The sequence below is a fragment of the Opisthocomus hoazin genome, chromosome 8, assembly GCF_030867145.1.
Source record: "Opisthocomus hoazin isolate bOpiHoa1 chromosome 8, bOpiHoa1.hap1, whole genome shotgun sequence".
Classification (NCBI taxonomy): domain Eukaryota; kingdom Metazoa; phylum Chordata; class Aves; order Opisthocomiformes; family Opisthocomidae; genus Opisthocomus; species Opisthocomus hoazin.
This window is the reverse complement of record NC_134421.1, coordinates 70,909,457-70,932,538: the sequence shown is the minus strand read 5'-3', so window position 1 is coordinate 70,932,538 and position 23,082 is coordinate 70,909,457.

Here is a 23,082-nt window from a genome sequence, read left to right as displayed (position 1 = left end):
TGTCTATGTGTATCTTAGATGGCTGGATAGTCTAACTGCAGTACACTTAACCTACAAAAATATCATGTACAGATTTAATAGAAGTGTCATGGCATATCTGTCTTGAAAATCGCTTTTTGCCTTCATTAAAAGAAAGAGGCTCAGTGTTCAGGAAAGCATTGCCCAACAGGGACAAAACACCTGCCAGCAGGTCTGTATTGGTGCTTATTTGAATGTGAGATGTGTGCATGTTGTGACCCATCTCCATCCCACGCAACCGCCTTGCAGAGCCCGTCTTTGGCCATACCAAGGCGTCGGCTACCACACATGGATCACTGAATGCTGTGCGATAGCCATGGCTGGGCTGCATGCTCCACATATGGTGTAGATCTATCTGCTGGCTTCTCCTAGAAGACAGCTAGGTCCTGGCTATTCCTTCCTCTCTGTCCCGTAACTCTCTGCACATCCATTTATGCTGATGAATTTTGAAGATTTACCTGTGGCTGCTTTTGAGCTGTCTCAGCCCTCAAATGAGTGATTGAGATGGGTTGGAATAATGCTGCAAAGGACACTGCCAACACAGATAGACACCACTACGGAGGGAACTCTAGCTTTTTTCCCCAAACGTGTTCCTCTTGTTCCCGTAACCGGAATAAGCTTGTGGAAGGAGACCTGAGCAGAGTGTCTCAATTAAAGTAATAATTCACTCCACAGATCTGGTGGATTTGCATCACGATTGCGAAGGCAAATCCAAGAGAGTTACAAATCTACAGAGTAATAGTGTGCTGATAAAAAGAAATAGGGAGGAGGACCACATTCCTCACAGCTAGGTGGGCTGACAGTGCAAAAGAAACAAGTACACGTAGTGCTCTGTTCAGATACGTACACTGAGTCCTCTGCCTCGCAAAGTGTGTGAGCCTTATCAGCTGAACAGGGTCTTCGTACCTCCTTGAGAGCTTCACAGAGCCAGGTCACACTTCTGAGGTGTAATCCGCATCCCAGGTTTGTTTCTGCTTTGCAGCAGCACAACACAGACCCTGGGAAGCCATCCCTCCATCTCCTCTCGCTCTTTTGGCCTCTCACTGGAGTGGTACATGGCCATAGAGGTCAGCATTTCTCAGCTGGTCAATTCTACATGCCCCGAAAAATGTTATTTGGGCTAAATTAGCCTTTTTTCCTTCTGAAGACAGTACTTTGGGGCTCACCCACAAGTGATGGGAGATCTAGTTGTCCATTTTCTTTGTCTTTTTCTTCTTTGCTACCATAATGTCCAGAAATGTGTCTTTTTTCTCTTTTTTTTTTTATTTGAAATGGCAATGGCAGCTCATTGGCATGACTCCAGGAGTTTGGGCTTTGAATACTGACAGACCCCCTTTCACTAGTTCACTAAGTCACCCTGTATGTGGAGAGGAGACAAAAATGTGCGCTTGTTGCAGGTTTATCTGAAGGCTGGCAGATCTAGATGGTCCAATCTAATCATAGAGAGACATCCTCCTCCAGACTGAATTGTGCTGGTGAGGGCACTATTGGAGGGTACCGCAGATCTGCCTGCAAACTGCTCAGAGAAATGCTTTGAAAATTAAAAAAAAAAAAAAAGTTGAGTGTGTTTAAAAAGCATACTCTTTTGATTCATTTCCAAATCAAAAGTTTGAAGCGATAAATTGCAAAACTGGCTGTGATTTAAGTTGACCTTTTTTAAGAGTTTGCAGGGATAAGCAAAAAAGCCACCTGATTCTAATAACAAATGTTTAATTTTGAGACAAAATCAAAGTGATGACTCAACCTGACGTAATTTTTGCTTGCTTTCCTACTTCTGTGAAGAAAAAAAATAAAAACAAATTTCATTTTAGTTCAACCAATATCAGTGTTTTGATTTTGAATCTTGACTTTATTTTCTGAGTATAGCTTATGAGCCAAAAAATCTCCCCAGAAGAAGACATAACACCCATTTTAACAGTGTGGTTTTCTGTCATTCAATGCAGGCTATCAGCTGATAACCACTGGACACTTTTTCTCTGTTCTTATGGTGATCATCTACATCTAGGTAGGTATTTTTGTCAAATATCTATGCAAATGGGAGACCTTATTTCCCTGCATCAACAGCAAAACCAGAAATCCTTTCGAAGTTCCTAGGACATACCCCTTCCTTCTGTTTGCTGTGGATGACCCTCTATGGGCACACCTGCATGTAGGGTACCTCTAAGGTCTTCCAGGGAAGGACCTTGAAAATGCAGATGAGCCTTTGATCCAACTAGACAGACTAACTGAATTCCTAAGCAGCAGATATCTTTCTTTTTTCAAATTTATTTCCCATTTGACGCTACTTACTGACTTTACTTCTAACCAGCAAATATCACAGGCTGACTCCCTTCACGGACTTAAGAGACACCGAAAATTGTTCAAGTGTTTATGAGCTGTTGGCCATGTCTTCTCTGGATTCCAAAAGGGACCTTAGACCAGTTCTCACATCCTGACCCAGTCAGGCCCAACTGCAAAGATGGATTGATTTTCAGGTAATGCTTCAGGAAGAAAACCAGGTGCACCAAAAGGACTTTGTGTCTGGCCTGGTTACCTCCACACACACTTTAAGCAACTAAGCCCGAGCTCTGGGATCAGACTCAATAATCTGTGTTCAAATTTTACATCACAGGTCCCTCTGGAGAGTAGCGATGTCATCTGGTGCCACGAATCCGTGTCCCCAACCCTTTAAACACCGCAATAAATCACTGGCAAGTCTTCCTCAGTGTCTTTTAAAAACAGAATCGTCTGAATACATACTTCGTGTTTGAGCTATTTTAAACTAGAATTCCCTTGTGGAGGAAAAACTGAGTCTGCACCACTACTGGAGAAGACATGGTCCACTGTTTGGGAAAAGATAGTGTCTGTTATCACTTTCACTCCCTGCCTAGACTGATGCAGGGCTCTGGGGGGGAAGACACAGAGGCAGTGTGCTATTTGCCTGAAGGAAGCATAACACCAATGACTATTTGCTTTACCTGTGTGCAAACAAAGTGCAGATTCTTGCTGTGAACCTGACTTCTGGTCACTTTTCGCATCCACCTTGCACTCAGTGTAGACCCAATCCCTGCCTCACACATTAGCAAAGAGAGAAGAAGATGGGACGTGCTTTACAACTAGTCACAAAGAAATATCCAGGCCCTTGGGCTCAGCTTTCCCCCTCTTGTGGCTCACAGCCCATTCCAGCAAACAGGCAGGTCACTGCAGTGCTTGGCGACGATGCTTGGCAGAGCAACGCAGTGCTGGATCACACCCTCTTAGCTTCCTGCAGCCACTGGCACAAAGCTAGCTCCCCCTTTCCAGGGCAGCACAGCAGCTCTCTTAGCCAGGCTTGATATTTTGCCCTCAAATCCTCCATTTCTCCAACTCCAGGGGCGGCTTTTAGATGTGAAACAGCAGGAGGGTTTGCCTGCTACCCCCCCAGTACAGGGGTGTTGCTGCTCCATCTCCCAAGAGAGGATATATTTTGGTTGGTGAGTTCGCTGCACAATGTCCACTCCGTTGCCTACCGCTTTGCTCTTCTGGTTACCCAGCCTTTGTCCTCTTCCCCAGAACCTCTCCATCCAACAGGTCTAGAAGATGACACACCTCTTATAAGGGAAGTTTGAGAGACATGGACATCTCCCATTTCCCAGGCTGCTTCCATGAAGTTATTTCAGTCATTTGATGAATAAGGATGGATAACAACCACATGTGGCAGGTCTGCTCTGCCTCTCCAGCTCCACGTCAGCAAACTAGGGAGCATTCTAGTCACCTTAAGATTGAAAATCACTGTTTCAAATATACAGAAAAGGAAAGACCAGAGTGGAGATGGGCCTCAACCAGATTCCACCACATGAGGAGAGCCCAGCTTATCCATCTTCTTGGCTCCACGTTAAACCACAAATTTCCTTTGTAAGACCCTCACCATTATGTACCCTTAATACACACCCATGTCTTGGGTACAGCCTGATCACACTATTTTTATCTCACACACCATTTATATGATACTTAGCCAAACATCTACATGCCCCTTCCCAGAGAAGCATGGTGGCCTACCTCCATCCATTACCTTTTTGTGGCCCCCCTTGGTTGTGTGTCCAACACAAAAAATGGGAATCCATGCAAGCAAGCATTCAGCTCTCTGGCAGCATGAAAAGCTCTTTGTGGTTCCTTCTGGATGTTTTCCTCAATCATTTATGCAAAGTGTTGAATGATGGGGGTATTAGATATGTATTGAAAATGTTATGCCTTGATTCCTCTGAATTTTGAATTCACTTGGCTTTATTTGCTATGGTGTTGTGATTACTGTTTCTTCAATCTACCCGAAAACTCCTCTCCTTGTTCCACTTTTCAGCCATATCGACCATGTAAAGTTATTTCTGGTTTTGTGTTCTTGACTCTGAGTTTCTCAAAAGGTTCCCTTTGCAAAGATGGGGTGTAAAAGTGAGTATAAATTATTTCCTCCACATGAAGCAAATTTTCTTTGATTTCTCTAATAAAAATTGCTGAAAGTGTAGACCCAGTCTCAGTGAAAAATGTGTTCCTTTTATTTTCACATATTCTTATACTAGGACATCTTTTAAATTTACCCAGGAGGAAAACTCTACTGACTATCTTTCATTTTGAAACTTCTTTCAAGTAGCTTCTATCCACTAATTTCCACTAAAATAAAGCTTTCATTTAACAATGCATTTCATTATGTTCTTCAACTCTCAAGAGGATGTGAGTGTATAATGAGAATCCTGACTAAACAAAAGTTTATTTTTAATGGAAATATCTACAGAAATCATCAAGGAGAATGTTCCTTCAAACGTCACTGCTCTTGCCAAAAATATATCTCAACCGGCATTGTATGATGGTCTCAAGCCCACGGAAACCTTTTCCTTTGAGGACTAACAATGCACTCCATTGTCCTTCCAGACTGCAGGACAACTGGTAACACAGGAGCTGTTAGCTATGGTTGAAGAGAAAAATCAAAGGTCCTGAGAACTCATGACAATTAAGACATGGTGGAACTTATTACAAGATAAAATATCTCAATTCCAGTGCTTTACCAGAATTATGCATGAACACAATCACCATCTTAGGTTCAGAAGGCTGCCTGCTGTAGTATTTTGTCAGTATACTACTGTATAGACAGAAAAACTTCTGGAGGAGGGACACTCTGTAGGATGTCTCCAATGGGTCGGGGGATCTCAGCAATCCCATTGTGCAACTAGTGCAGCCTCAGCTCTAAACTGGGCAATTCTTCCTATGCAGGGCTAGGGGATTTATTGCCCAAACTCTTTGTTTTGTAGTTTCCTAGTGCTGTTGTATGAGTTCTGTTTGATTTAGAGATTTCAGAGTACTAGTTTTGCTTGAAAACACCTCAGTATTCAAATTTTGATATTGCAGATGTTTTGTTTGGTCATGAAAGCCACATGATGTCATTTAGGCACTCAGATGGAAGAGAGTGACCCCGAAAATCAGTGTCCAGTACAATTACATAGATATATAGATACATGCAGCAATACATAGCACTTTTGTCCACATGGTTAGAAATGTCTTTCTGTGAATAGAGACACTCAGGAATGACATCACTATTGCATCAAACACGTGTTGAATGAGTTTTAAAGTACATTGCAGTTTTGACCTAATCAGTAGTGTCAAACTTTCTGACCCAACACTCTTTTGTTTTAGGATCCACTATGACAGAAGTCACTGTAACTGTAAGGCACTAGCTTACCTCTAGCAAAAGGGTCTGAAAAATAACCTTATTTGCAGTAATTCATCTCCATCGCTCAAGATGACTTTCAGTGCCACAAATACTCTGGGAGTATCAAGAGTTCCTTGTTTGGTGTCCATTAATTTCAATGATGTTTCTAATTTAAGCCTATAGAGTCCTAAATGACTGTGAGTTACCCAACCACAAGCAGATGATTGAAGAGCAGATGCAAATATCTAGTTCTCAGAGGCTTCCTCTCTGCCCTGCCTGGCTGGTGAGCTCAAGATATCCTACAGGATGTTGGTAGATGAAGTGCTTCCTGTGGTCAGAATGAAAAACATGCCCTAGAAACACTTTTCCAAAGACCATTCAGCCTACTTGGGCCTAAATCTCGGCAAAAGAGTAGATGCATTAATATTTTTTTAGAACTGATGGGCATCCAGCTGCTCAAAGTTCCCCACGTAGCAGGCAAGGGTTGAGAGTCTGTGAGATGTGACAGACTCCCAGTGGTGTTCAGTGAAGGGTCATGTTGCCTAATGATGCAGGAGAAACACTTTTTACCATGTATTCTTCCCCAGATTCAGTGATTTGAACCCTACCAACCTCCCCAGAATAAGCCTGGTCAAAGCTTTTCGCAGATGACCCAAGATTATTCAGCAGTGTGGTCAGAACAGCAGAGTTTCCCCAAAATAATTCCACAATTGGCTCAAGGCGTAGCCCAGCCCTGAGAATGGACACTTGTCCTTCTTCTCTTTCCTTCCCTCTGCCCATTGCCACCTTCCCTCTCTGTCCCAGTGTAAGTCCAGCTGTGACAAAATCATACTGCAGCAACAGATGAGGGGAGAGTGAGTGGCAATATCTCTGGAAGTAGTTCTCCAGAAAGCATGAAAGCATCTGGCTTCTGGATGCCTCCAGCCACAGGCACACTGGACTCCCGCATTGCCTTATGGCCAGAAGTTTCCAGAAGCATGGACAAAGTCAGGTGCACAGTGTGGATGAGTTAAAGTGGGCAGGAAACACAGCAATCCGCAGGAGGAGGCAGGGCACAGACAGAGAACAATGCATATAAGGAGTGTGCAGGTGATAAGGCAAAGGAGAAAGGAGCATTCAGGAACAGGAGATGCCAGGACCTCAAGAACACTCTGGAGAAGTTCAAGATCTTTCTGGGCTATCCATGACTCACTCCTGAATCAGAGTCCTTCCTGCTTGATGTGCTTACTCCTGCCCTCACTTTCACAGTGAAAATAATCTCACTCTGTCCCATTACCTACTCGACACCTCTAGAAACTCCTTGTGATTTATTCCTTTATTTTCTTCCCACTTGTGACCCTTCCTTCTAGTACCTAGATTTTCTGCTCCCTTTTCGCCGGTTTTGTACTACTTGAAATAATAGCACCCACAGGCAGTATTGTCTAGACCTTTGCATTTCCCTTGTCCTAAACGATTCTCACTTCAGCTGAGTTTTAAGACAAAAAACATTGCCCTTGGTCTAGGAAGGATACGACAGTGGATTTGTGCACAGGATGGGGACAAACCCCCCCTAATTTTCAGGTAGCAGCAACTGCAGTAAGAATGACCTTATGATGTCAGCCAGAATCTAGAGTAGGCACATCAGCCTCTTCCCACATCACTTCTGGGAATGTGCAGATGGTGCCACCCAGGAACAAAGCCATCAGCAACCCAAAACGTAAGTGCCTTTTCAGAAGGTGCAGGGGATGCTGCATGCCTGCCTAGGGTATCTTCTGACCTTACCCAAAATAACTGGGTAAGCATGTGGTAGGCTCAGAGGCACAGCAGCAGCATCTTCTGGAAAGTAGCCAGGAATCACAGACTTGTTTCCTAGAGCAGACTTTCTATGGAATGTCCAGGTCTCAGAAAGCAAGTACTTAGTGTCTTTTTTGGTATTATGGCCAGTCTTCTGCTGTCTGCCCGAAAAGGTATAGTTCTTCTCTAAGTCCTGTGTCATACTGGTGAGTCCCATGTAGACTGTAGGTCTTACACAACACAAGGTGGATCTCCTGGCACTGGGGACCTCCGTTTAGGAAACAGAATCCCAACTTTAATTTAAAATGCTGAAATTAAAACACCTTAATTTGAGTGTATTCTTGTGAGATGGGTATCTAAGCTTCCATGATAGTCAACAGAGACTTCAGGGTTCAACTTGGTTGAACTCCAGTACGAGTTCAGATGGTCTAGCATATGTGAAATATAGATAGCTTACAGGTGTATCAGATACCTTACAGAGACAACTCAGATGGCCCAATAAATCTATGGTTAGGTGATTAGGCAGCTGAATCCCACCCACAGTAGGTGCAATGGACAATAGTCCAAAGTAAAGTTCACCTTGAGGAACAAGAGACATGGAAGATGCAGGATTACCTGCACTGGCTAACGGCTTCTTCACAAAGGGAGCAGAGACAGGTCAGCAATACCAGACATTATATGGGATTAGTTTGCATAGCCAGAGACAGTTCCCAAAATAAAACTCGTCTGGATCTCATAGCTTTGTGGGGGGCTGGTCCAAAGACGTGGCTAATGGCATGATGAGGTACATGCTGAGAATACATCCTTGCCCCTCACTGCCCCCATCCTGCCACTGTCCTCATCCCTTACACCCCACGTCCTCCCACCACAGAGGCAGTTTCTAAATTCTCTTCTGGGTCTGGGCACCCACCAGTGGTGTTTTGCTGTTGTTTGTTAGGCACCAGCAGACCCCTGCCAGCAATGATGGAAACTAAATATAAACTGGCTCAGGCTCACAGATTTCATTATCGAGCTCAGAAAAGGAAACACCTGGAGCGAGGGGAGGAGGGGCTGAGCACAGCCAGCTCTGGTGCTTGCAGGGAATACCCACCCCAGAGGCACTGGCGTTCCCATCACAGCCTCATAACAAATAACAAATAGATAGTGTTTTCCATTCCAGTAGCACATCCCTTCGGAGTCACTGTCCAGCCTGGAGCTGTAATTGCTGCAGCAAGAGCTGGTCCATCCACCAGCACCAGGCTGCCTACCAACTCCATACGCTGCTCACCACCAGGCTCTGCAGATGGCTCCTCTTGTCGAGGGACTTGGAGAGAGTGAGCAAAAAAGATCCTGTCTACCTGCCAATCCTTTATCTGACATTGGCTAAGATTTCTCTCGCAGGGGACAGTGATGGCTTGCAAAGGATGAACCCTCACCTCGTTGTCCCCACAACCACACAATGCGTGGTGGTTGCCTCTTCTCCCCTCCCAATCTCCAGCTCAATCCACCTCCTCCATCCCCAGCCTCGTCTCGTCAAAGGGCTCTGTGTTGTGCCTCCCGCTCCTATTGAGGTCGGCACTACAAATTATCCTTTCATTCCTGCTGTCGTCCCCTCGGCACAGCACAGAAGTCCCCGTCCCCCTCTACTCTCTCCAAGTTCAAAACCAAAACATATTTTTATTCTTTTTACCTCATGAAAAACAATCCACCTGCTCTGGCTTTCATCCCCACCCCATCTTTTGCCCTTCCTTGGTGTTTTGCCTGTTCTTACAAGAAAATATTCATAATGAAAAGAGGCTACGCAGGAGTCAGCATCCATCCAGACAGCTGCTCCTGCTCCACAAGGGACCAATAAAGATTTTCTTTTCCCTTCTCCCTTCACATGCTAATCACCCAGCAGTGATTAGAGCTGCAGCCTGACTCCAAGGGAAAGAAACAGAGGCGAGGGGCCAAGTGGAATTTTTTCAGTAGAGTGGCAAGGGGGGAGAAACTGGGGAAAGGGAAAACAAAACAAAGCAGCAAAAACAAGAAACACAAGGACTTGAAGAAACCTCATTCCTTATGGTTGGTCACGTCCATCCCTTTCAGCATTCAATCTCAAAGTGACCAGGCAAGGGGCCTATTAAAGATCCCTGTTTTCTTATTAGTATTCCTCCTTCCCAGACAGAGGAGTTGGTGAAGGGGGGGAAAGTGAGATGGGAGCAGGTTTGGGGAGGGCGCTGGGAAATTCCTGGCATTTTTCTGCCTTTGTGTCTGGGGGCTGAACTGAAAGGGAGGGATGCAGAGTTGCATTAAGCCTCCTGCCCGCTCCAGCAGAGAAAGGATTGCGCTGGCAGAACTGAGACCCTTTTTATCCCTTCCTTAGTCAGCTTCCAAGAAAAAAACCTACAAATTTGGTGTTTTTCTGAGGGAGACACAGCTCTCAAGGGAACTCTGAGGTCTCTCTGCCATCTATATTGATAACACTGACTCCTTCTGATCCCTACAGGAAAGCCCTGTTCAGATCTTCTCCCTACATCCCTGGGGGCTCAATGCCTTCAGTTTTTTGTCTGGTTTCCCTTTATAATTGCCGTTTGATGGGGGTCCCCTGGCTCCTCTTTTGACATGATGCTACACTGCTTCCTTTCACTGTCAGATGCTCCCTACTGTCACATTCCTCAGGGCATAACAGCAACCACTGAGGGTCAGAGCAAATCCTGATCTAAATCACCACCATGTCCCCAGAATAACTAGACGTGGATAAAGTGGGAGAGTAGGCAGGGAGGAATATTCCTAGTGAGGAACATGAGAATTGCAGCAATACGTGACCTCCCCAGGAACTCCGGCACAAGGGTGTCTATCCAGGGCATCATGTTCATCACCCACTGATAGAACTGCTCTCCATGAATTTTTCTAATCCTTTTTCAGCTTTTTTCAAGCTTCTGGTCTCTGCAGCATCCTGAGGAGAGCCACACCTGAGCTCTGCCTGGTTTTTGTTTGGCTGAGGGATGCCGCCCAGCCACCAGAGTTACGGGAAACTTGCTGCCATATCACGCCATATCACTCCGGATGGTGTGACCCAGGGGCTGTTCTCCTGTTCTGCTTTCTCTTCTGCAGACAATGGAGTCCCAGTCTATTCCCTAGGTAGTGCTTACACAGAAGTCATTCAGAGCCTATAATTGTTCCTGGTGCTTTTACCTTTTCCAGTTCTATTGTACCCTGTTGAGGTGGGGGGATCAGCATTGTGTACACCATGCAAGAGGCCAATGCCCCAGAGATTTCCTCAATGCCACGTTGCCTGTTTTTTAACATCATTCCTTTCTTAACAATTCTAAACTTCTATTTGACCTTTTTGACTCTGGCTGAGTGCAGTGATGACATTTCACTCAGCTCTTCCCAGGGACACAAAGGTGTCATCCTGGGAACAGTTAATTTGGGGCCCATGTGTGGTTAGGCTGCTTTTTTTCCCATGTGCAGTCTTTAACACTTTTCAACATCAAACATGGACTGTCCCTTTTCCTGCTCACTTCCTGCAGACTAGAAAATCCTTCTGCAGTTTTTCGCGCTGAGCTTTCAGTTGCATAAATCTCTACTGGTTTCATTGTTCACCCCCCTTTGTCAGGTCATCCTTGAAAAGACTGAGCAGAACAAGCCCAGAAGAGGCTGGGATCTACTGGCATCACTTCTTTACTGGGAAAATCAGCCATGCATTCCGGTTCTTTGTTCCCCAGCTTTGAAAGTTTAATTAATCCACTACAGCTTGTGAATAATGAAGATAGGATAGTCTTCCCAGGAATTCGATCAGTCCAGTCAGATTAGATCTGACCCATGTGTCATGTCATCCTCAATTTTGACAGAGCCAAGCAAAAGAGGCCAGAAAGCTCACAGTGGCAGGATGGCCTCACTCTTGATGTTCAGCCTATGTCTTACTGGTAACCATGAGGAAGCATTCCCACAAGAGGCCCCTCTGTAGCCCACATGATCCCATAAGAAGATGAATGTGCCTAGCAATGTAAGACCCGAGCACTGAGATAGTCCCCTGAGCTCTGCCCAAATTGACTCTCCTTGGGGGACTCATCTCTCCTTATTCCACCCAGCTTACCTGAAGGACACAGCTCCTGGTGCTTCTCCCCTCCTCCATCCACCTGGCACCAGAAGGGGAAAATATGCAGGATTTAGCATCATGGAGAGCTATAAACTGTCTGGATCTGTCGCATGGAAAGAGTTGCGATGAGCCAACGCATCCACACGCCATCTGATAGCTAAAAATAGAGAGCGTCCATCTGAAATTGCCAAGCCCCACCTCAGTGCACCCGTAGAGCACCCAGCAGGACGTGTGTTTGCAGCAACACAATGGAAAATGGTGAATGCTAAATATAGGCAGAGCTGCTCTTAAGTACGAGTAGGTGGGGTGGAATATCTGCCGTGCCAATAGCTCGGCTTTTGGCTAGTAAATAAGAGATGACAACAGCCAAGGAACTGAGGCAGGAAGGACTTCATTTATCACGGAATACATGCTGTCTCGTGCTTTAATCTCCTGCCAGGAGAGACCTCAAGAAAATAGGGAGCTCCTCACCATCTCCTTCACCTCTTCTTCCCTACTCCTCTTTTTGCTTTTGACTGGTTTGCCAGGTGCAGCTGTCCCCTCTGTTGATCAGACTCAGAAGGTGCACAGATCTCTCATTCATTGACAAATGTATGTCCTATATCAAAACCAGAGCTCACTGGAGATGGAAGACTCTCTGTGGCTAATGCACCAGTGGAGATTTCAGGTTTCCATTTTCTTTCTCAGTATTTCCTGTGATTATTCCCTGTGCTATTTAACAAGGAATGATTGGTCCTACCCTGCCTGGTACTGTAGGAGCCAGGGAAGCAGACGATTCAGACTCAGAGATGTACACTGAAACAGGTAAAGAGGGATCCCAGCTTGGGCTAGTTACCTCTTCAGCGTGGTTCTCACTCATCTGAGGTTAAGCACTCAAAAAAAGACAGCCAAGTTGGGAACCCACCCACATAAGTTTGAGAGTGAGTTCAGGCCTCCCATACTTTGCTTTGCCATCTGCAGAAAACAGTTGATCCTGTTTCCTAGTCTGTTTTCCATGCTTGCCTTCCAGGACTACATGCAGGCTGGGCACTTTGCAGGACTAAATGCTGTTCTGCAATGCCATCACATGCAGACACATCAAAGACAAAGAAAGCAGAGTTTGAAGAGGACAGACTCTTTTGCACCGTAACAGAGAAAACAATTTTCTGTGATCCAGTATATGGAGTACAAAGTTAAAGCATCAACCTCATCTTTCATCCGGCATCTTGAAAAGTGACGTTAAGAGTCAACACTGACGTTTGTCATCTAGCCTGTGACTATGGTTGCTTTGAAGGAGCAGAGGCTTTTTCTCCAGGGAAGATTCTCACAAGACAGCAGTTGTTTTCACATTTCTTGTTTCAGAGAGCTTTTTCTCCATTATATAGCAGGCAGTTTGCATTGTTCCACATGAAACTTTATGCATTAACTAAAGGGGTTCCTGGAGTCTAGGTAGGAATTCATTTTGTTCTCAAGATCTTCAAGCCAAAAGGGCTGGAAGTTGCTGCAAAATTACCTGATCCTTTCCAGTGCTGCAGTACCCTTTTGACTCTTGTGAACCCGTCCTAATCCTGTCACCATTCTTACCGAATGCTCCAGAGTATTGATATCATCAGCATGGCCGCTACACATGGATGGGCAACCCTGCCTTCACCAAAGCAATCCACTGATCATCACAATGCTTGAGTCCTTTGTCTAGGGGCTTAGAAATACAGAAATAGAGCAGACATACATTTTCTTTGTATTTTAGGATCCCAAATATCTCCAAATACCAAGAAAGTTAGTATGCCACGACCTTCTGGGGCATGAGAGGAGAACTACTTCTCGTCTAATGTTAATATCCATGCTAATCTCTCTTTGTTCATCCTACCCAGGGCAATGTAGACTTCTAAGACCGGTGATGTGAGCCATATACAGGGAAATCTCTCAGTCTTCACTGACTGGAGACCCTTAATGGAGAGACCCACTTGAAAATGGCCAGCTTATGGTGAACTAGGACCTATAGGAAGTTTATAGTGGGACACGCAGCACTGACTAGTTGGATGTTGACTGATACGAAGTCCTCCCTTTGACTGAGTCCAAGAGAGTGCAATCTAGATCGCAGCTCCACCCTGCTCCTGACAAGTTTGGGATTTAGTTCAAATCATGGAGTAGGTGACCTAGGTCAATCAGTCACAGAATTGAAAGCATTCCCACTTTCTCCCCTGCTGCCTGATTTGCCAAACCCATAAGCTTGATCTATCATCAGAGCCATGAGATCTCTCTGGCGTGGTCACTGCTGGTGGTGGGTTTAGCTCTGTCTATTTGTAAGCCTGTTTGGAAGGAATTGCAGGTTTTCTTTGAGTGGATTTATCATTTGTTAGCAGGAGAATCAATTACATTCAACCAGCTAAAGAATGGCCAAGGTCTTGTGCGTCCTTTTTCATCTTTTGCAGATGTTCTTTTAAGTGGACCGTAGCTCACTGACATACAGGATGTAGTGACATAATGAGAACTTCCTCTGGTCCCAAAAATTTCTGCAAAGTGCTCCCCACAACAGGAGCATTCCCACCATGTCCATTACAGAGCTAGCGAGCATACTGGAGCAGGTTCAGCCCTGCCCCCTGTTCTTCCCGGAATTTCCTTTTATTGTTAATCTCAACAGTGTGAAACATAGATCTCAGCTGGAGTATTCCTCTGGACATTCGACTTTCTAACCAGCAACCCTTTTTCGTGATGTTTATTGCCTTCTCTGGAAGGAGAGATTCAAACTGCCTCCTTGGTTAACTGTTATTTTAACTGACTCAGGAAAAATATCTCTGCTTTGCTGTGCCCTATTTGCACTTGGCACAGAGCTGAATCCTGCAAAACCCTCCATGTCTCTCTGCAGTGTCTTCAGATCTTCTGCCCTTTGCGTGCATGCACCGTTGAACAGGTTGCCTTGTATAAATAAATCTCTCCAATGCAGGAACGCCAAAAAAGCAGCCATATCTTTCACCTCCAGGAGCACAAGCTTCTCTCTGGTCCCCTCAAGAAATAGAGTGTCCATTTGGGAAGTCCCAGAGAACCCCTCATGGCTTCCAGCTGTTGCTCCAAAAGGGCACGTGCCTCCTCTGTGTGCTGGGAGACATCTGCCATTCTGGATGAATGTCTGAAACATTGGCAACGTGAGTCTCGCTTCATCCTTAAATTCTGCCCCAGAAGTGGTTGCATTGCACCCTTCCAGGTTGCTAGATCCGTATTGTAATCCTCACGTAACTGCAAGAACTCTGCTGCATGGACTCCCAGAAAGAGGAGACCAGGCCACATGCCACAGATTATTGGACATTTGTTGTCATATTTGTTCATTTTCTTCTTTTTCTCTCCATCCTGGTTGTTAAGTCTCCTCCCTTGATTATCTTAGTACAGCTGCAGTGCATCACACGGCAGAGCAGAGGGTAAGTGGGTGTGTGGATGTGGCTGGTGTAAGTGTAGGGGTGCATTTGCAGAGCTCCCTCCTTCAGGCTTCTCAACCTCAGAGGCAAAACTGACATTTTCAGGACAAAGCAACTCCCCCGACACCGCAGCCTGCATCTGTGAGCTGAATCCCTCCTCCTGCAGGTAGCGGAGAGCTTAGAAGTACCTGCTGTAAAAAGCATGGTTGTATCTGATGTAAAATACCAAGGTGAAGAGTTGTGAATGCTGCTAATTCTCCTTTGCAGTGCCTGGGAACAATCACAAAATGCCAGCTCCCCGGGTACCTAATTAACATCCTTAACCCAGCCAAGAGGATGTGGCTTTACCCTGTGCTGGGACAGGGATGCTCTCCAATGCTTGTTTGTATAGCATCTAGCAAAAGATGGCTTTGAATCCATTTGAGCTTTCTTAAATCAATCCAGAACACAAGAATCAATAGTAATACTCCTTAGCTCTCATATGTCCCATTTCATTGCCAATGTCCCAGGCTAAAACAAGAATTTCTTTTTACTGGTACAAGGTTGTAGGCAGTCTCCTAGTGGTCCTTTCCAGCCCAAAGACCTCTCAGGAGTTTCTGGGGACGATGAATAGAAGGGACTTGGGGACAGGAGTGATATAATTCTCCACTCACTCTGGGCTTGAAAAAAGAAAAGTCTGTTTAGCTGGAGGCATGCAGAGAGACAGGTTTCCACCAGTGCCTATTTCTAGCAGCGGAAAATGTGTCTCGCTGCTTGCCTGTCCCTCCTAAAGGGCTGTTTGCTTTTGTTTCCTGCATCCCTTCCCCTTCTCTTTTAATACAAACTTTTACATGAGCTCTGCATGAAGGACAATGGAAGACAGAAGCAATGTGAAACTTCCAGACGTATCTATGAACCCTCCTTAGCCCCAGTGGGGAGAGTTCTGCCTCCCCACCTTGCCCTTTCCAATGCACCAGCCATACAACAGCCATTAATATCCAACGTCGCAGCTCCACATCTCCTCTCCGGCAACATGCTTCTTGCTGTGAAGACATCTCCACTTGCCATGAAGACATCTCCAGTACCTGAGGTGCCTCCTGGCACCCATGTCTAATCCATCCCAACCCCATCACTTCAATAGTTGAACCAGGGTTGCCGTGCAGCCTGCAGGGCAGAGGAGAAAGGCCATGAGGATGGAGCTCTTCAAAATCGTTTCTGTTCCCCCACAAAGCCATGGTGACGTGCAGGCAGAGCTCGGTGCCCTCCAAATACAGAGGGGGCCCTGTCCTGGGAAGCAGATGAGTTTGATCTCTTTGTGCAAGACTCCCTGAAGGGTTTGGAAAGGATTCAAGGAGGAGGTGCTAAGCCAGTGCAGTTACATGATCTGGTGTGCAGCATTGGCTTCTGCTGAGGTTAGATTGGTTCTTGAGCCATCTGAAAGAAGCACTTCTCCATGCACTGTACGTGGGGCTCTGCCCCAGATTCAGGTGCTTGACAAAACCTTCTGTGGACACCTGAGGTGCCCTAGGTGGTCTGAGACATTCCCCTGGGGTTAGTGGATGTGACATGGGACACATGAGACAACTATGACACTCTGGACTGGCAGGTGGAGGTTAGGCAGGACCCCTTATAAAGCAGGATACCTATTTTTAGGCAATTTAATTGAACCCCAAGTCAAGGCAGTGAGAGGGGTTTAGAGCAATTGAGCTCTCCTGGCATCTCTGCATCCTTCATGCTGACTATTTCTCCTCAGGCTCTTCAGAGTATGGACAGGATTCGGTCACTTCAAGGAAGACTGTGGGGGGTGATTTTGGCACACTGTGGTGTAACGCTAGCTGGACCAGGGCTGCTGCTCCAGAGGGCCTGGGTTTCACAGAAGTTTTGTACATCCTCATGAAGACATCTCTAGCACCTGAGATGCCTCCAGGAATCTATGTTTAAGTAACTGCACAGTGCCCTCCATTTCCAGTGATGATAACAGCAGCTCCAACACCAACTCAAATGGAGGTACCTATAACTACCCTGGAGACACAGACACACAAATGTAGGTGCCTTCATCTGGACCCGAATCCACCCACAGATGGGTACTTGTGTGCATCTGTGTGTGGTCAAGATGGTGACCGACCTCCTGGAGCATGTGCATTGCAGGACAGTTGGCAGCTTGCTCAAAATGAGATTCCTCGCTTCTTCTCTTAAAAAATTAAACCTGAGAAATTGTACCTGTCTAAGCAGCCAAGTACAAAGCAGAGTGGAAGAACTGAAGACCTTCAATATAGGATCACAGCTGAGATCAGGAGCTTATCTCACAGCTGAGGGCTGAACCCAGATTTCGTAAGTCTTTGTCTAATATGTCAACTCAAAAAGGTTTTTTGTCTCTTCACTCTCAGGAGTTCTAGAAACCACAGCGAGTCTTGTGAGCTGTATCCTCAACTGTTCTTAGCTTTCTTGAGACAATTTCTGCTCCTGAAGCAAGCTACGTTTTGGTTCCTCCTACTGGGTCAGGAGGAGGCTAAGGAGCAGACCCTGACATGACACTTCTGACTCCCAATCTACTGAAATACAAGGAAGTTGCCTCCATTCCCCTTCCTGTGCACACCACAGCCTCCTCCTTCTTCTTTTCTCCTGAACAGCCTCTTCACTTCGGATGTAGTTGCAAGCTTCACTCCATCAGTGGTCCCATTTCCTTGCGGCTATCTGTCAGGCAGACATCAGACCGTAGGTATTTTTGTCTCTTAATGAAGGGAGGGTAGTTTTATTCTGTTTTTTTCGCTTTCCTTCCTGAAATATCCACTGGTGATCATGACCCCTGGAGCCCACATGCTGTTGTTCATGCTGTTACTCATGCCAGAGGTATCAGCCCCACGTGCTACCATTCGTCTTCCCATCTTAACCCTGAATTTGAACCCCAAACATTATTACTTTGTGCTCCGTTGCACAAGGAAGATAGGTGATGACATTCAATAAAATCGGATTACTGGCAAGTTAAATGATCCTAAGCTGGATCTCAGCCTGAGGATTTTCATTCTGTGTAGGCTTTCTGCAGTCATTTTCTATGAAAAGAGGTAAATATTGCAAAGATGTCTGGAGACGTCAGTCAAATGTTATGACGCATCAAAAGACAGCTGAGAAGGAATTACACATTACAGAGAAGAAAAAGCTTTCTTCATGAATTTATCCCAGCGCTGTGAGGCACAAGAGAATTTCCTGTGTTACGTTTCCTTCTCCTTTGTCTGGTTTACTTTTAAATGGCAGAAGAAATGGGGTTTCCATAGCCTTTGGTGAACCATGAAAGCATCTTAGGGTCTCCCCAAGACAGAAATCTTGTGTGATGTGAAGTCTTCCTCCTCCTGAGACAGTTTCATCCCAGCCAAGTTACACACCTTAAAACTACTGCCTCCCTGTTCTGCTCTTTCACAATCTTTTAGATAAATATTTAGCTGGGACACGAGGAACCAGGTATACGAGAGTCTGTTTGCATTATCAACATTAAGCCTAAAAAAGACACCTGACTGACTTCAGCACAGGTGATATTTTAAATAATAATAATAATGTTAATAATAAATTTTAGAGTAAATTCTTATCTTTTTGTTCCTGTTCCTCAGGCAGATGTGCAGGCCATTCTCACAAGGGTTTCTCTGGACCTCTAACGCATGCCTTTTCATGTTTGGACTTGAAAGCAAAAGTTTTTAAATAATTTCCTGACCCTGTGATGCTGGTATTTAGGAAAACCTCTAGAGCTGGGACACTTGTGATAAAGCGCCTAATTAGCAATGTTGAATATCTTTGGGTGTAAAAGTCTGTTTACCTCTTTCTGTGAAACACCGATGCCTTTTTAACACCCCTAGAAGCACCCAGTTTCCCAAATTTGGGCTTTTCCTGACCTTTTCCCCCCCGCTGATGGGTAGGCATCGGAGCGGGATATGCATTAACAGACATCCAGCTTTTGAAGCAGTCGTGCTAAATATCCCTTTCTTTTTTCCTTCAGCTGCTCATGATTCATAGCCTTGATCTGACACCCTCTTAGTAATTATCGCCTTTGCGGCAGAGACGAGAGGCAGATCGTGAGCCGACGCAAGCGGGCAGGCGCCTGTACCCTGCAAAGCAGCGGAAATGGAGCGAGTCCCTTCTGCTACCCCTTTGGAAAAGGGGGTTTCACACCATATTTCTGGATGAAACTGCTTTCCCACGAAGCAGAGATCATGCCGTTATTTTAGCCACCATGGCGACTGCCAGCAACCAAGGCTTGCGGCAAGGGAGGAGCTGCACAGCCGTGCAGCGGGGAACCAGCAGGGAGGAGGCTGGAGACCCTCTGGAGAGGGCCCTGCTGAGGGAGAAGCAGTGTCCTGCACAGATGGCAGAGCCATTACAATTTCAGTATCCAACGATAACCACAAAACTCCCAAAGGGAGCTTTTTGAGCAGCATCTGCCCTCCTTCTGCGGTGGCTGCGCTCTCCTCCTTGCCTCTGAAGGCAAAAGGAGGTCCAACAGGTGTGCTGAGAATGGACAATACTCCCTGCGGAAGTGGCAGGGTGCACATAGCCCAGATGAGCAATCTAAAAAGACTCAAGCGTCAAAAGCTCAGGAGGCGAGCTTCCCTCCTCCCTACACGAGGCCAAAGGACCAGCACAGCCCAGATCTGCTGATGAGACCAGCCAGATGAAGTTCCTCTCCTCCTAACTCTCGATACAATCATTGCAGCATAAACCAAACCGCCATTAAAGCCAGCCTGAATTTTCAGCGGGTTTCAGGCCATTTTGTTTTCCTTTGGTCAATTTTAGATGCTGCGAAGGGAGCTTTGCTCTTTGTTCTTGCCACAGCCCTCACCCACCGTGGAGACCCAACACACCTTGGGGGAGCCCCAGTCTCCCAGGCACTGTTACCCCAGAGCTTATAAGGAACGGCTGAGGGAACTGGGGCTGTTTAGTCTGGAGAAAAGGAGGCTGAGGGGGGACCTTATCACTCTATACAACTACCTGACAGGAGGGTGTAGCGAGGTGGGTGCCGGTCTCTCTTCCCAAGTAGCTAGTGACAGGATGAGAGGAAATGGCCTCAAGTTGCATCAGGGGAGCTTTAGATCGGATATTGGGAAAAATTTCTTCACTGAAAGGGTTGTTGGGCATTGGACCAGGCTGCCCAGGGTGGTGGTGGAGTCCCCATCCCTGGAGGGGTTTAAAAACCGTGTAGATGTGGCACTTGGGGACATGGTTCAGTAGGCATGGTGGTGTTGGGTGGACAGTTGGACTTGATGATCTTAGAGGTCTTTTCCACCCTGAAGAATTCTATGATTCTATGAGTCTATGAATGCGCAACGGGATATTTTTGCAGCGTACGATGGGTGCTGGTGCAGCACACAGAGAGTTCGAGGAGCTCAGCATCACTTTCCTCCTCTCCTTCCCAGGGACACTGTTACACTGATGCAGCTCAGGTTTTTCCCTAGGCTGTCTTGACTCGGCTGTTAACACCGAAATACTGATTGGGAGGGTGTGTGTGGAGGGGGAATGCGATCTGTTATTAAAAATGTTCTGCAGGGAGAGAAGGAACTGCCTCTCCAACACCGGCAAGATTAATAATGTGCACCAATGCATTCATTCAGTTATTGCAGCTCCAGTTCCACGGCTTTTAGGTGCCATGTAATGCAGAGTTGTGGCAAGATAAGGTGAGGCTGGGCTGATGGACACGGAAAGTCTTGCTGCGCTGACCCAGAAGCTAAAATCAGGACAAGGAGCCTTTTCTGGGGACAACATGCAAAGCAGGTAGGCAGGGCTGAGCGAGCTAACCCAAGCCTCTCCTCAAGTCTTCTCAAGGTGACCTTGCAATGAGAAGAAAGACTACCTTTAACTGAAAGGCATCAAGAAAACCGTATTTGAAAAGTCATTTCTGGAATGAAGGTGATTTTTACCACCCCCGGGGTCCAGGCTGGGAAGGTTCATGGTTTAGCTGGATCTGCCAGTGCAAGGAGGAGGATTCAGCGCAAAGCTCTGAGCTTATTTTTAGTCTCCTCCTGGCTGCAGTGAATGCTCCTTGCCTGAACGCTGGATAAAAAAACTTTCAGCACCCTTCCCTCCTGCCACAAAAAATGCAAAGATTTGATAATAATTCTGTCCTTAGTACTGTGGGCACGTTGCTTCCTTCGAGACATTCTCAACCCCATGTAAACCTTTCTTAGAAAACATATTACGCAAATGTATTTGAATTTATGATAAAGTTGTAATTATAATAGTAATATTTGAAAGAGCAATTTAGTTTCGAAGCGGGTGCTGGGGTAATGTGTGGGACCGAAGCTTGGATGTCAGCACCATGCCCAGCCTCTCGATCTAGAAGCGACCGTAGCTGCCGCAGTGGTGGGATGCTGACCGCCATCAGGGCAATGCCCCCCACCCAAGCAAGCCACCACCCTGTGCATCCCTTGGGTCTTCGCCATCTCCTGCTCCAGGGACTTCCTTCCCGTGTCACCAGGGGGAAAGAGGAGGGATCTGGGGAATTTTGTACCGTGGGAGCATAGCAAGCGGAGGGGGTGTACCTGCAGAGAGCAATCTCAGATTAACACCCCCCTCCAGATAAGAACCTCAAATCAACTCTCAGCCATGGTGAGAATCCCAGATCAAACCCTATCTAGATGAAAATCCCCAAGTAACCCCCACCCAGACGGGAATTCAAAATCAAACCCCCATGCAGATGACAATTCAAAATTCACTGCCAAATGGCCATCCTGATAAATATCCCAAATTTTCCCCATGCATCTGAGAACCCCAACCCCCCTGAAACCCCCAATCAAAACCCCAAATCCTCCCCACCTCCCCAATTCCAGTAAAACCCACAAATCCCTCCTCATGCAGATGGGATCCCCGAATCCCCCCAAACATCCCACCCCGATGAAACTCCAAACCCTCCCTACTCCCACGAAACCCCCAAATCCCCCCTATGCAGTTAAGAACCCCAACCCCCCTGAAACCCCCATCCCAACCAAAACCCCAAATCCTCCCCACTTCCCCAATTCCAACAAAACCCCCAAATCCCCCCCCCCCATGTAGATGGGCACCCTAATCCACCCTAAACCCCCATTCTAACCAGAACCCCAAATCCCTCCCATCTCTCCAACTCCAGTAAAACCCCCACAGCCCACCCCCCATACAGCTGGGATCCCCAAATTCTCTCCAACTTCCACCCCTGACAAAACCCCCAAATCCCCCCAAATGCAGGGGAGAACACCAACCCCTCGAAATCCCCAAATCCTCCACATCTCCCCAGTTCCAACAAAACTCCCAAATCCCCCCCTCATGCAGGTGGGGACCCCGAATCCCCCCCAAACCTCCCACCCCCACGAAACCCCCAAATCCCCTCAAATGCATTTGACAACCCCAACCCCCCCGAAACCCCCATCCCAACCAAAACCCCAAATCCTCCCCACCTCCGCAATTTAAATAAAACCCACAAATCCCCCCCTATGCAGGTGGGAACCCCGAATCCCCTCAAACATCCCACTCCGATGAAACCCCAAATCATCCCCCATCCCCACGAAACCCCCAAATCCCCCCCATGCAGTTAAGAACGCCAGTCCCCCTGAAACCCCCATCCCAACCAAAACCCCAAATCCTCCCCACCTCCCCAGTTCAAATAAAACCCCCAAATCCACCCCTCATGCAGGTGGGGACCCTGAATCCCCCCCAAACCTCCCACCTCCACGAAACCCCCAAATCCCCCCCATGCTGTTGAGAACCCCAACTTCCCCGAAACCCCCAAGTCCTCCCCACCTCCCCAGTTCCAATAAAACCCCCCATGTCCCCCCAAATGCAGTTAAGAACCCCAGTCTCCCTGAAACCCCCATCCCAATCAAAACCCCAAATCCTCCCCACCTCCCCAGTTCAAATAAAACCCCCAAATCCCCCCCTCATGCAGGTGGGGACCCCGAATCCCCCCCAAACCTCCCACCCCCACGAAACCCCCAAATCCCCCCCCGTGCAGTCAAGAACCCCAACCCCCCCAAAACCCCACATCCTCCCCACCTCCCCAATTCCAACAAAACCCCCAAATTTCCCCCCGGGCAGGTGGGATCCCCAAACTCTCCCCAAAACCCCCCTACAGTGACGAAGCCCCCAACCCCCCCAGGCAGGTGAAACCCCCCCTCCCCTCCCCCGCAGTCCCCCTCCATTCCCAGCCCCCCCGCCCCGTGGGGTGGGGGCGGGCCGGGGCCGTGGGGCTCCTC